Here is a 15,000-nt window from a genome sequence, read left to right as displayed (position 1 = left end):
GCTACCCAAACATTGCTAAGCGAACAGGAAGGGCGGATGAGGGGGTGGGGGCGGCAGAAAGAACTAACACTCGACTGCACCCAAGATGGACACTTGTACAATGTTTTGTTTATTCGTCTTAACTATGCCACTACCACTTTATCTCATTCATCTGTAATGTTTCATTCATTCTGTTTTTGTTGATAAAGGGGAAACCCGAAACGTTCATTTGATCTGTTTTGTAATTAAATTGAAGCTTACATTCAATTTCACATTATTATTTATATCATATTCAGACTAGAGCGTTTAAAAGATTTTTCTCTTTATTTCATGTTACTTCAATTATTCAGCATTTTAAAATACATACATGGCTACCAAAGCGAATGTTCCAAGGGAGATAACTAATCATGTATTCAGTATCTCGTATAATTTAAGGTTGTACCCCTTGAAATGATTCATAACCGTTGACTGCCTACCTATCTACATAACTACCCATCTATATCTATCTATCTATCTATCTATCTATCTATCTATCTATCGATCTATCCATCTATCTATCTATCTATTTATTAATCTATCTATTTCTTTATCTATCTATCTATCTATCTATCTATCTATCTATCTATCTATCTATCTATCTATCTATCTATCTATCTATCTATCTATCTATCAAATGTACCTATTGATCTATCCGTCATCCATCCATCCATCCATCCATCTATCTATCTATCTATCTATCTATCTATCTATCTATCTATCTATCTATCTATCTATCTATCTATCTATCTGTCTGTCTGTCTGTCTATCTATTTATCTATCTATCTAGCTAACTGTCTATCTATCTAGCTATCAATCTATCATCTATCTATCTATCTATCTATCTATCTATCTATCTATCTATCTATCTATCTATCTATCTATCTGTCTATCTATCTATCTATCTATCTATCTATCTATTTATCAATCTATCATCTATCCATCTATCTATCTATCTATCTATCTATCTATCTATCTATCTATCTATCTATCTATCAATTTATCTATCTATCTAACATATAGCGAAATATCCACTAACGTGCTCAAAGCTCTTTACAATGGCCTAAAGCCAACAGCAACACTTGACAGGTAGGACGAGGCATGAGGTCTGTTAAGCGATATTACATTATTCTGTTATCGGCCAGGCCCCTACTCATTTTACACCCGAGGACAGTGAGAGAATTACAGTGAGTAAAGAGCCTTTTCCAAGGACTCAACTATTCGTCGGGTGACGTCAACTTCAATCAATCTATCTATATAGAATTTCAAGTTAAAAAAAAAGGAAAATGCATTGCACCCCTTTGTCAGTATTCATAGCTTGGACTGGATGACCCCGTTAGTCCAATATCCAATGTGTGGCTATGTGGTCTTGTGGTATGACACTCGCTTTCGGATCGGAAGGTCCTGGGTTCGAGCCTCGCGCTCGGGGCATAGTTGAGTCTTTGGAAAAGGCTCTTTACTCACATTCTCTCACCGTACTCAGGTGTGAAAAATGAGTACCTGGTCGTTAACAGCGTTGTCTTTGTCCGAAAAATTACAATCGCCTAAAAGGCGTCATGTCCCGTCCTACATGTTAAATGTTGCTGTTGACCAGGGACCCCTTGTAAAGTAGTTGTACAGATCCGCTGTGCCGTCGGGCATACATAGGGCTTCATCTGATATTGTGCAATGCTGCTCGTCTATTTGGCATTGGATGCAGGACCATAAATTAAAACTTAATGGTGACAAAACGGAGATTATGCTTTTAGGCACTCCGTCAAATATTAAAAAGACAATATTACCATCAATACTTGTTGGTGATTGTCAAATCAGTATGTCATCTAAAGCGAAAAACCTTGGCGTTGTGCTCGACGACTGTTTCAGCATGGAACATCAAATAAACCTGATGATCAAAACCATGAATTTTGAATTAAAGAAAATCCATCGAATGGAACAATACATTCCTCTCCATTTGTTGAAGACGGTCGTTTGTGTACTGATACTGTCACGTCTTGATTACTGTAACTCGTTACTTGCTGGTCTGCCTGACTTAAAACTCAAAAAACTACAAAAAGTTCAGAATAGCAGTGGCGTGGCATGCTTACAGTATAAGGTGGTGCCAGAATCAGAAGAAAATGACTTAAGTCATGCTATATTTATAAATCCAAAAGAACGAAAAAAAAAAAATAATAAAGAAAAGACTTACTCAAATAAGTAAAAGGCGCAATAGACCATTTCTCAGTTGTTTTTTTTTTGTTTTTTTTTTTTTTGGTGAAATTCATTTAAAAAAAAGATTGATACGGTGCCAGGCACCAAATCAACCAATATAGCCACGCCCCTGCAGAATAGAGCAGCAAGGCTTGTCCTAGGTATTGGTCGCAGTGACTCGATGGGTGTCAAGGCGATGTTGAGGTCATTACACTGGCTATCAGTTAAAGCTCGTATTGAATACAAAATTGCTCTACTTTGTTTTGATGCCATCAATTCACGAAGCCCTGCCTCAATTCAAGACTTGATTGTGCCCTGTAACCCCACTCGAAATCTCAGGTCCTCAAAATTGTATCACCTTCAAACTCCAAAAACTAATCTTAAACGTTTTGGCGATATATCATTCAGTAAAGTAGGCCCTATCACTTGGAATTCACTCCCACTGTCAGTCAGACTTGAAAACAGCATTGATAAATTAAAAAAATAAACTGAAAACCTGTCTCTTTGGGAAGTATTTAAATTAGATTATTGCAAAGTGCATACGTGCGTGCGTGTGTGTGTATATATGTGTGTGTATGTGTATGTGTATGTGCGTATATATATATATGTGTGTGTGCACTCGTGTATACATTTAGTTAAGTATGTGTGTGTGTGTATATATGTATGTATGTATGTATGTATGTATGTATGTATGTATGTATGTGAATGTATGTGTATATAGATAGTTCGAAGATGACGTCACTCAGGTCTTTGTTATTGTTTTTTGCCATCCGCGTTTATGAGTAATGCTCACTGAACTGTATTAACCTGACTATAAACGTTCATGGATACACACAGTTTTGTTTGTTGGTCCGTTATACTTCCGGATGGCAATGTTATGAACTTCTTAGCCAAGCGCATACTATCTATATGTTATATGCATGGATGATATTTAGTGTGCACGTGTTTACGATGTTTGTATATATATATATATATATATAATATATATATATATATATATATATATATATATATATATATATACATATATATACATATATATACATAATACATATATATATATATATTTGTGTATTGTGTATATGTATGTATATATATGTATATATATATATATATATATATATATATATATATATATATATATATATGTATGTGTGTATGTGTGTAAAATTGGATGCACTTGTGTTTTAATTAATTTTTTTTTTTTGGCTGAAGAAGAGCTTTGAACCCGAAACGTTCCGTAGTTCATCATTTGCTCTGTTTTTGAAGATGTTATATTCCTTTTTGTTTATAAGTCTTTACAATCAATCCACAATTTCCAATAGGATAGTATCACAAAGTCATAAGTAAAACAATCTGATAACTCCCTTCCGTGAAAACCAAGCGGCAGACAACTTCAAAACTAGCAGATAATATTATAGATATTTAGATAAAGCATTCAATGCCCTCGGATAATAATTGTGGATTTTTATGAAGTTGTAATACGCATGACGCGCCTTTTTGCCCGTTTGTAAAGAGCTAGGTAAGAATTGATATCATTATTATCGTGTGTGTTATAATATGTGTAATTATGTGCGGGCACGTATATGTGTATATATAAAAATTTGTGTGTGTTGTGTGTGTGTATGTATGTGTGTGTGTGCGAGGGTATGCAACAGATTGACACCATAATTGTTGGGTGTTTTGGGAATGTTGGGGATTGGAGGGCGAGGTGAACTAACTAAACTGGCCTATCGGTTCAGTCAGTCAAACAGATCCTTGCTCTATTCGATTCGTCACAGTGTGGCAGTGGCGGTAGTGGTGTTTTAAGAGACAACAACAATATAAGCAGTTGCGGGCTTTTTGATGTGTGTGTATGTGTACTTATAAGTGTGTGGGATTCTGTGAATTCATCCTTATCTTTGGAAATAAAAATAAAAAGAGGACTGCGTAATTTCATTCACAGATCTTTGAGGATAATATTCTATGTTTTGTTTGAAAGGAATGGATATATAAGCTTATTATACACGTGAGTTATGCTCTAAAAATTTTCTCTTTTCTTTTCTTCTTTAACAGTTTACAATTGGTTACTCCAACCACCCTTACTCTATACTATCTTTAACGATTTGACATCTAACTTAAAATTTGTTTCTTTGGTTATTTATATAAAACTGTAATTCAGTGAATCAAATACGTATATTTACGAGTACATTAAAAGTAACCACAACAACCACCACTACCATCATCATCATCATCATCATCATCATCATCATCATCATCATCATCATCATCATCATCATTCTCATTCCCATCATCATCATCATCATCATCATCATCATCATTCTCATTCCCATCATCGTCGTCATCATCATCATCATCATCATCATCATCATCATCATCATCATCATCATCATCATCATTAACATCATCATCATCATCATCATCATCATCATCATCATCATCATCATCATTAACATCATCATCATCATCATTATTATCATTCTCATTCCCATCATCATCATCATCATCATCATCATCATCATCACCATCATCATGATCACCATCATCATCATCATCACCATCATCATCATCATCCTCATCATCATCATCATCATCATCATCATCATCATCATCACCATCATCATCATCATCATTATCATCATCACCATCATCATCATCATAATCATCAAGTTGAGTTCCAACCCATTCAAGAGTAAAATGAAAACCAGACAAGAGTGTCGAACATCTGTCGAAAAAAAATCGATCCCGGGGTGAAGTCAAGATTTTCTAATGACCTTCCTGTCCACCCAACAATAACTGGGTAGCTGGCTCTGTTAGACCTGACGGAAATTACATTATGATAGACTAACTAACGTCCTATCGAAAAGGGTAGCAACAATTGGTTTTGTTCGTTTCACGCTATTGAAACTGGGATAAGATCCATCTCACGGACTAATGTTTCTAAAGAACCACTTTTTACGAGAGATGGAAATAAATCAATATCACCCGACGTACACTTATTTGTAGGTCTGATAACCCAATGTTTTGTGGGCTCATTGGTGTAATAAGAATCTCAAAAACAAACAAAAATGACGCAAAATATTGTCCATTACAACAATGTTAAACTAGGCCCATAATGGGAGCGATCAATATTCCCTTTCCATGTGCTCGAGGTCATTGGTCACATTGCAAAATGTGCTCAAGGTGACTCACATAGTGAAAAGTGTTCACAGCTTCCGAAATATCTAACATCACGATTGGCCGTTTTTTAAAGCTTGACACATGGGTATGTTTACAACTTTCATAAACATAGCAGCGTGTTTACATTAGTTAAGAAACATCCAATCTTTGGACAGCAACAAATCATGTGATTGATGACTCGGGCGGACAAAAACCTTAATATAGATCGCTCCCATTGCGTTTGGATATCAGATCTGCATATATGAACACGTCGATAATCACCTAACAGGCTTCTTGCCTCGTTCTACAAGCAAAGTCTTGTCTTGTCATAAAGTTGCAACTCCGTGCCAAATATCGATCGATATAAATTTGAAGGACGAGTTTTCTGGCCAAATTTTCAAATAAGTGTTTTTCCAGAGTAAGGCTAGATAGATATGAAAGTTGTCGCTTTGGGTGTTTTGTATAAACACAGTTGTCTTATCTTGATTTGATTCTCACAGTTGACCTATTTCATATATTCCATTGTAATTTGTTGATCGGCTGTCTTCGAGTTTCGACGGAAGTCTGCCATACTCTAAATGTGACCCACCGTCTCTAAACGGTATTATGTCGGGATGACTTGGGTGCAAAAAATTGAATTTATTGACAAAAACATGAAACTTGGGGTTTGTTTCGATTTGTTATGTTACAGAATGAAGACAAATTCTCACAATGCAAAAGCTCAAACATTGGTATTTACTATCAATTTAATTCTAAAGTCACTTTTCGGGGTCCAATTCATTCCGACATAATACCGTTTCGAGACGAAGGGTCACAAATGTGACCTCTCGTCTCAAAACAGTATTAAGTCGGGATGATTAAGATCCTGAAAATGGAATTTGTAGCCAGAAATATCATGCTTACGTTGAGTGTATACGCTTTATAGAGGAGAAGAAATATCATATTTTACTGTGCTAAATACCAACGTTTCATATTTTTGACCAGTTTAACTATAATTTAGCACCTGGTCCATCCCGACATAATACCGTTTTGAGACGAGGGGTCACAAATCAACAAACCCAATAAAATTTTGGCCAGAAATCTCGGTCTTCATATCTCGATCGATTAAAATGACCCCCTCATCTTGTCAAAAACTCCCAAACCCGGGAGTTCCATGTTTAAGAGTTTTTGATAAGATGTGGGTCATTCTGTTCTATTGATATTTAAAGGACGATGTTTTTTTTTTTGGTCCAAATATTTTATAATGTGTTTTTTATTTGCAGAGAATGACAGGGTACGGATGTGTTACCAGGTGTAAACTTCTTCGTTGACTCCTTGTTTTAACACTTTCCTCTTAATAAATTCTCTCAAACAGACGTTTATTAAGTTTCGTGTATTTCTACAATTACTATTATGGCGGGTAGAAATTGTATCTATTTTACTCAAATGCTCTTTCTTCCAACTTGACATTGAAACCCCACAAACGGAAGTAACTCCTTAGTTTCAAGTCTCGATATTATTTATTAGTCTTGGTTTGTACTGTACGGAAATTGCAGCTTTCTCTCCCCGCCCCCCTTCTCTCTCTCTCTCTCTCTCTCTCTCTCTCTCTCTCTCTCTCTCTCTCTCTCTCCCCTCTCTCTCTCTATTTTCCCCATCGAAATGTACACGAAACCCACATCAAAATATTGGTAAAGGTAACGCTGGATGGACCCATGTATTCATCAGTTCATGTGCTGAAATTCGTAAAATTGAGTGACTCCTCCTCTCTTCAACTTGCCCCACACTCTCCATTCCACCCCTCCACCCCTTTTTCCCATAATGGCATCTCTGTGATGGTGTGTGCGATAAATTGTCTCCTATTATCCTACATAATTGTCCAAAATCACCATAGTTATAATATTGTACTTCTAGATAAATGACCTTACAACCTACACAAAACGACACAGAGAACACCGTAGCCATCGTTAACTTATAGCCTGACACTGACCACAAAATGACGTCAAAATGCCAGTCTTTTGCCACAATAGAAAACAAATCGTGAGTTGTATTCAATAGTTCAACCAATGAAATAACTTGTTTCCTTGAGCTCTACTAACGACAACTCGCTAGACGCTACGCAAACCTAAAAAATAGAGGGTTCTAGCGTAGCCTTCGTATAACGATGGCTACGGTTCTCGTGGCTACGAGAACACACCCTACTCTACACTCGTTACCCTTGAAAGACAATTAATTGATAGTCATAAATAGATATACTCGCAATCGACATTTTAAATCAAAATATTGGTAAAGGTAACGTTGGATGGACCCATGCCATCCATCAGCTATATAGTGTGCTGAAATTCGTAAAATTGAGTGACTTCTTTTATTTGGGATCAATAGTGAGGAGAGAGAGAGAGAGAGAGAGAGAGAGAGAGAGAGAGAGAGAGAGAGAGAGAGAGAGAGAGAGAGAGAGAGAGAGAGAGAGAGGGTCGCTTCGTGGTATTTCCAACATTCGACTGCCCTGTGAATTATTATAATTTTTGGGTTTTTGGAGCTGGAGTTATTCCAGTTTCTGTAGTGTGAATTAAACAGCCAGTTTCTATTTCTTTCTACCCTTTGCATTGGACAGTAACTTACTGCAAAGTACTTTCTGCGAATTCTGCCATCACAGATGCTAACGGCCAGCTAGGTACTCATTTTTACACCTGAGTACGGTGAGAGAATGTGACTTAAGAACCTTTTCCAAAGACTCAACTATACGCCGAGCAAGGCTCGAACCCAGGACCGTCCGATCCGAAAGCGAATGTCATTCCACAAGACCACATAGCCGCAATTATGAATACTCATTGCATTACAATTGTCTGAACTTTGGACCACATAGTCGGATGGAAGCGACCGACCTTCAAAGCTTAATGTGCCATTTTTTCCCCCGCTTGATTTTGTTACATTCCAGGACCCGGCCTCCCGGCTTGACCAATGACAACCACAGTCTGTCCGAGATAACAATCTGGACATGCATATCATTATAATTAGTTCTGACTCATTGTCCGAAGGGGGTCTTGGATATTTCTGTCAATGTGAGACTCTGTAAAAAACAACAACAAAAAACAAAACAAAACAAAAAAAAAACAGGGTTTAAGAATATGTGACCCTTCGTCTCGAAACGGTATTATGTCGGAATGAATTGGACCCCGAGCCGAAAAGTGACTTAAGAATTAAATAGATAGTAATTACCAATTTTTGAGCTTTTGCATTGTGAGAAAATGCCTTCATTCTGTAACATAACAAATCGAAACAAACCCCAAGTTTCATGTTTTTGTCAATAAATTCAATTTTTTGCACCCAAGTTATCCCGACATAATACCGTTTAGAGACGGTGGGTCACATATGCAGTTTTGCCAGAATACTAACATCAAATATTATAGATAGAAAGAAATTGACGTCGCTCAGTGTGTTGTTATTGTTATTTAACCCGCCATTTTTACTAGTAGTTCTCGCTAAATTGTATTAATCAGGCCATTAGCGGTCAAGGTTACACACCATTTCGTTTCGTGTGTTGATACGTTAATCCGGCTGGCGGAATGTTGTGGGTAAATTACCTAAACGCACAGCATCAATAAACAGATTGAGATAACTATCACCTTTGAAGAAGCCATTTTGAGACTTTTTAACAAGTTCTAAGAGATGGGGTAATTCGTTTTGAAGGTCGATATTTGAAGTAAACGTTTTGTGGCCGAAATGAACATAAAATGTGTTTTGTTAGAATACGGCAAAGATGATGATGGTGTGTAAAATAACAATACAGATTTGCTGTGTGGTAAAGGATGTATTTCAATTATTGCTAGTTTTTCATATATCATTGTCTTCCTGTTTGATGGGATCATGGTTTATGTGAAGATTGTTATAATAACGGTAATAATAATAATAATAATAATAATAATAATAATAATAATAATAATAATAATAATAATAATAATAATAGTAATAATGATAATAATAATAATAATAATAATAATAATGATAATAATAATAATAATAATAATAATAATAATAATAATAATAATAATAATAATAATAATAATAATAACAATAATAATAATAATAATAATAATAATAATAATAATAATAATAATAATAATAATAATAATAATAATAATAATAATAATAGTAATGATGATGATGATGATGATGATGATGATGATGATGATGATGATGATGATGATAATAATAATGATAATAGTAGTAGTAGCAGCAGCAGTAGTAGTAGTAGTAGTAGTAGTAGTAGTAGTAGTAGTAGTAGTAGTAGTAGTAGTAGTAGCAGTAGCAGCAGCAGCAGTAGTAGTAGTAGTAGTAGTAGTACAAAAATACAATTGAAAAATGCTTTTCTTCTGGGGATATAAGGGACACGCGGCGGGGGCTTAAAACTGCTGTTAACTATAATCCAAAGCCCACGATTATACCAGAAGATATCGAAATTGAAACTTTAAATAAATTTTATTCACGTTTCGACACAGCAAACAAATTTGATATTGAAAATGAAAAACATAAATTAGACAGGGCTTTGGAAGATGAAATGACTATTGAGGTCAGTGAGGAGGAAACGAGATTCGTATTTTCGAAACTAAACGAGAGGAAGGCTGCTGGGCCGGATGGATTGAAAGGAAAATTATTAAAAGAATGTGCCCATCAGCTTTCCCCCATTTATACACATATTTTTAAATGGTCCCTCCAATGCGTTTCGATCCCTGAAATTTGGAAAACTTCAAAAATTATTCCTGTTCCAAAAAAAGAAAAACTTGAAACTATGAACGATCTCAGACCTGTTGCACTGACTTCAATAGTCATGAAATCTTTAGAAAAACGTGTTCTTGTTAAAATTAGGAATCAGTTTATGCCATTGAGTGATAGTCATCAATTTGCTTACAAACCAGGACGTGGCTTAGAGGATGCCATTTTGCTGTTTACAAACAACATCTACAGGCATCTAGATCACGCTAGGAGCTATTGCAGATTGCTTTTTGCAGATTTTTCTTCAGCGTTCAATACAATGCAACCTCAGTTGGTTGTTCAAAAATTGACTAGTCTGAATTTAAACAATTATATGATAGCTTGGGTGATCGAATTTCTTACGGAGAGAGCACAATATGTTCAATTAGGACAAAACAAATCTTCCTGTATAACTACAAATACTGGTGCTCCTCAAGGTTGTGTATTGTCCCCTGTATTATTCACAATATACACGAATGACTGTAGAAGTCAAAACCTGAGTGTACCTTTAATAAAGTTTGCAGATGACACCGCTCTTTAAGGCCTCATAACAAATGGCAACGAAGTGGCTTATAGGCAAGAAATTGATAGATTTGTGTCTTGGTGTGATGCCCACCACCTAGAGCTTAACATAAGCAAGACAAAGGAGCTAGTGATTGACTTTAGGAGAGTGAAGGAACCGATAGAACCGTTAAAATTAAAGGACCAATTCGTCCAGCGAGTTCCTCACTACAAATACCTTGGTGTAACGATTGATGACAGGCTCAAGTGGGATGAACACTTGAAAATAATTAGGCATAAGATGTGCAGACGTACATATTTCTTATCAAAACTCTCTCAGTTTAGAATAGATAAAACTCTCTGCACATTATTTTATAGAGCAGTAATCGAAAGTGTTTTGTCATTTTGTATAACAGCTTGGGGAGGCAATTGCTTAGCAGTGGAAAGGAACAAAATAAATTAAAATATTAAAAAATCCATTAGACGCTATATAAATGATGTTGACGATGTAGATCTTTTATACGAGAAATTTTGTATAACTAAAATAACTAAAATATTAAATGACCAGTATCATCCACTAAGACCATCAATTATTATGTCAGAAAGAAGTGGTCGCCCTTTCTCTATTTCAACGAAAACAGAGAGACTCCGAAAATCTTTTCTGCCGTCCAGTATTAGGCTTTATAACAACAAGCAATAATCAGTTTATATAATTATTTCTCATTTTTAGTTTTTAAAAATATAAATATTAATTTATTAATTTATTTGTTTTGCAATCTTTTCAATTTTCAATTTATAGTGACAGTTTTAACTATTTTACAGTGTTGAAATTATTCATATTATAAAGCGCAGCTCTGGTTATAGAGCTGCTCCTTTTTTTTTTTTAAATATATATACATCCTATTTCCATTGTATTTTTATCTTAGTGTGTAAATTATAACACGTCTGTACAAAAAATTTCCTTTTTGGGATGCAATAAAATATTATTATTATTATTATTATTATTAGTAGTAGTAGTAGTAGTTATAACCCTCTTATAACGATAGGGGTATCAGGCGACAAATAAATACTGCATGCAACAGACATTTCGAAACAAGCCATCTGTCTTTCAGGGGCAATAATTTCAATACACAATCGCTTGTGTAATAAATATCGTTTATAGATAAAATAGCCGTTATAGGGCTGTGATTGTTCAGTGATAGAGCACTTGCCTTACAGACAAGTAATGAACCCGTATTGCTATATTTATCTGATCCCCCCGACCGTTTTATCCATCCGATATTGATTGGAGAACAGCGTAAAGTACTTTGCTATACCGACCACTGTTTTATTCTATCCAAACTTTAGCCCGCAGTTGTTACTCACTCATCCTAGAGATTTGCTACTTTTCAAAATTGTATTTAAAATGCGCATGTACATAGATAGTTTTATTCATCATTATCATCATCATCATCATCATCATCATCATCATCATCATCATCATCATCATCATCATCATCATCATTATTATTATTGTTATGATTATTATTATTATTATTATTATTATTTTTATTATTATTATTATTATTATTATTATTATTATTATTATTATTATTATTATTATTATTATTATTATTATTATTATTATTATTATTATTATTATTATCATTATTATTATTAATAAAATTATCATCATCATCATCATCATCATGATCATCATCATCATCATCATCATCATCATCATCATCATCCTCATCATCATCATCATCATCATCATCATCATCATCCTCATCATCATCATCATCAGCATCATCATCATCATCATCATCATCATCATTATTATTATTATTATTATTATTATTATTATTATTATTATTATTATTATTATTATTATCATTATTATTATTATTACTATTATTATTATTATTATTATTATTATTATTATTATTATTATTATTATTATTATTATTATTATTATTATTATTTTTATCATCATCATTATTATTATTATCATTATCATCATTATTATTATCAATATTATTATTATTATTATTATTATTATTATTATTATTATTATTATTATTATTATTATTATTATTATTAATATTATTATTATTATTATTATTATTATTATTATTATTATTATTATTATTATTATTATTATTATCATTATCATTATTATTATTCATTGTGCTGAGGAGAGGTCATCTCTTCGGCAAGCCAGTAATAACGGTCAATCGCTTTCTTTCTGTTCAACTCTGAGAATATAATAATGACGAGATAACACGTTTTTTTTTCAAGGGAAATTTAGTTTAGTAGAATTTTTCAACTTTTCATGCATGGTGTGTCGTGTGTTATGGAATAGCTTGTGTAAACAAAACTGTGTGTGTGTGTTGTGTGTGTGTGCGTGTGTGTGTGCGTAGCCGTCGTTAACATAACTTTATATGGCTTCGGTGTGTGTGTTTTGTGTACGTGTATGTGTGTGTATGTGTGTGTGTGTGTGTGTGTGTTAAACCCATTTCCTCAAACCGATCTTATGTCGGGGTAAACCAAAATACAAAGCGACGACCACTAAAGAAAATTGATCAATAGTTTAACCAATGGGATCATTATCACCGTAATCAAATGTAAGATAATTTTTCGCGGATAACAGCGTTGTTCCTATCTTTTAAAAAAATATGTAATAGTAGTAACTTACAGTGACATGTGTTGCTGTTCGCTTGGAACCCTTGTAAATAGTTTTGAGCACATTAAGTGATTGTTACGCTGAACCAAAATAATTTTGGTTGGATGAAAGTAACAAATGAATGGGAGCGATCTATATTCATGTATTCGTCCAACCAGGTCATCAATCACATGATTTGTTGCTGTCCAACGATTGGATATTTTTCAACAAATGTAAACATGCTTTGTTTATGAAAGTTGTAAATATACCCGAACAAAATGACCAATCGTGAAATAAGATTTTTCAAAAGCTGTGAATACTTCTCACTATGTGGGTCACTTTGAGAACACTTTGCAATGTGACCAATGTCCTGGAGCACATGGAAAGGGAATATAGATCGTGCCCATTCTCTAAGTGAAACGAAACAGTGGAAATCATGGATTTGTCAGATACGTTGTGTTGTCCTGGCCTATGAGCTCCATTAGCGTAAATCATTACAATCTGCTTTCTGTAGAGATAATGCTAATTAAGGATTATGCAAATCGTATCTCTCTATGGCTCCATCAATCATAGGGAATCAGATTAGCGGAAGAGTAGCGTCCCTTGATTGGACATCACCCATAGTCTGTGACGTCACCGGCGGAAACGTTATTAGAGAGAGAAAGTCATGTTGGTTGTGCGCATGCGTCTCTCGTCCTCTACTGGCTAGAAATTTTCATATATGTCTTGTGATCAGAATGTGTAAAAGTCAAAACATGGTCATATTTGTAATGTTGAGGTCATGGACACAAGTTATTTCATTGGTTAAACTATTGAATACAACTCACGATTTGTTTTCTTTTGTGGCAAAAGACTGGCATTTTGACGTCATTTTTTAGTCAGTGTCAGGCCATAGCTTTACGAAGGCCACGATCTGATTCGGAAAGTGTCGGTACCTCGTTAGTATCATTGTTTTAATTGAATATTGATCGCTCCTCATTAACTGTCAAAAGTAGACACAAGAGTTACCCAGCGCGAGGCCGTGTTGAGTGAGTGAAAATATCAACAACTTGCATTTGACAGATTGATCGACTGGTTGGTTGGCTGACAGCTGTTGGTCTTTCATAACCTTACGTATCACATCCCAATCTCATGTCATAATGTGTGTGTGTGTGTGTGTGTGTGTGTGTGTGTGTAGATAGTTCAAAGATGACGTCACTCAGGTCTTTGTTATTGTTTTTGCCATCCGCGTTTATGAGTAATGCTCACTTAACTGTATAGATAGAATGCGCTTGGCCAAGGAGTTCACAACATTGCCATCCGGAAGTATAACGGACCAACACATAAACTCTGTGTAACCATGAACTTTTATAGTCTGGTTAATACAGTTTAGTGAGAACAACTCACAAACGCGGATGGCAAAAACAATAACAAAGGCCTGAGTGACGTCATCTGCATACTATCTATAAACCTGACGATAAACGTGCATGGATACACACAGTTGTGTGTGTTGGTCCGTTATACTTCCGGATGGCAATGTTATGAGCTTCTTAGCCAAAGACCTTGTATTCTCGGTCATATTATGGTATATATCGGTCAAAAATCGTATAATGACATATCGATGTGCTTTTTAATCGAAAGTTACAATAACGATATCTTGACACGGCCTCAAATATAAACGGTATACTTGAATCGATTTATCGATTAAAATCTGTATTAATTTTTGACGAGGTCAGCCGGGGTCTTTTGAAAACATACAGCAGCTGTCTCTACCTGTGGTGATTAGTACC

The 15,000-nt window shown here is 34.7% G+C and overlaps 1 protein-coding gene across 1 annotated transcript in view; it reads left to right on the top strand.

Annotated features, from left to right (window-relative positions):
* The first annotated feature begins 3,819 nt into the window (after positions 1–3,819).
* LOC144977620 (phosphatidylinositol transfer protein 3-like) overlaps positions 3,820–15,000 on the top strand; it is a 58,729-nt gene continuing 47,548 nt past the window's right edge. Inside the window, exon 1 of the mRNA XM_078923017.1 lies at positions 3,820–4,210. The gene's annotated coding sequence lies outside the window, so the exon portion shown is untranslated. The remainder of the gene's footprint in view (positions 4,211–15,000) is intronic.

The sequence above is a fragment of the Berghia stephanieae genome, chromosome 7 (genome assembly GCF_034508935.2).
Source record: "Berghia stephanieae isolate SIO BIC M18660-M18661 chromosome 7, UCSD_Bste_1.3, whole genome shotgun sequence".
Taxonomy (NCBI): Eukaryota; Metazoa; Mollusca; class Gastropoda; order Nudibranchia; family Aeolidiidae; genus Berghia; species Berghia stephanieae.
This window is presented reverse-complemented; position numbering and strand designations above follow the sequence as displayed.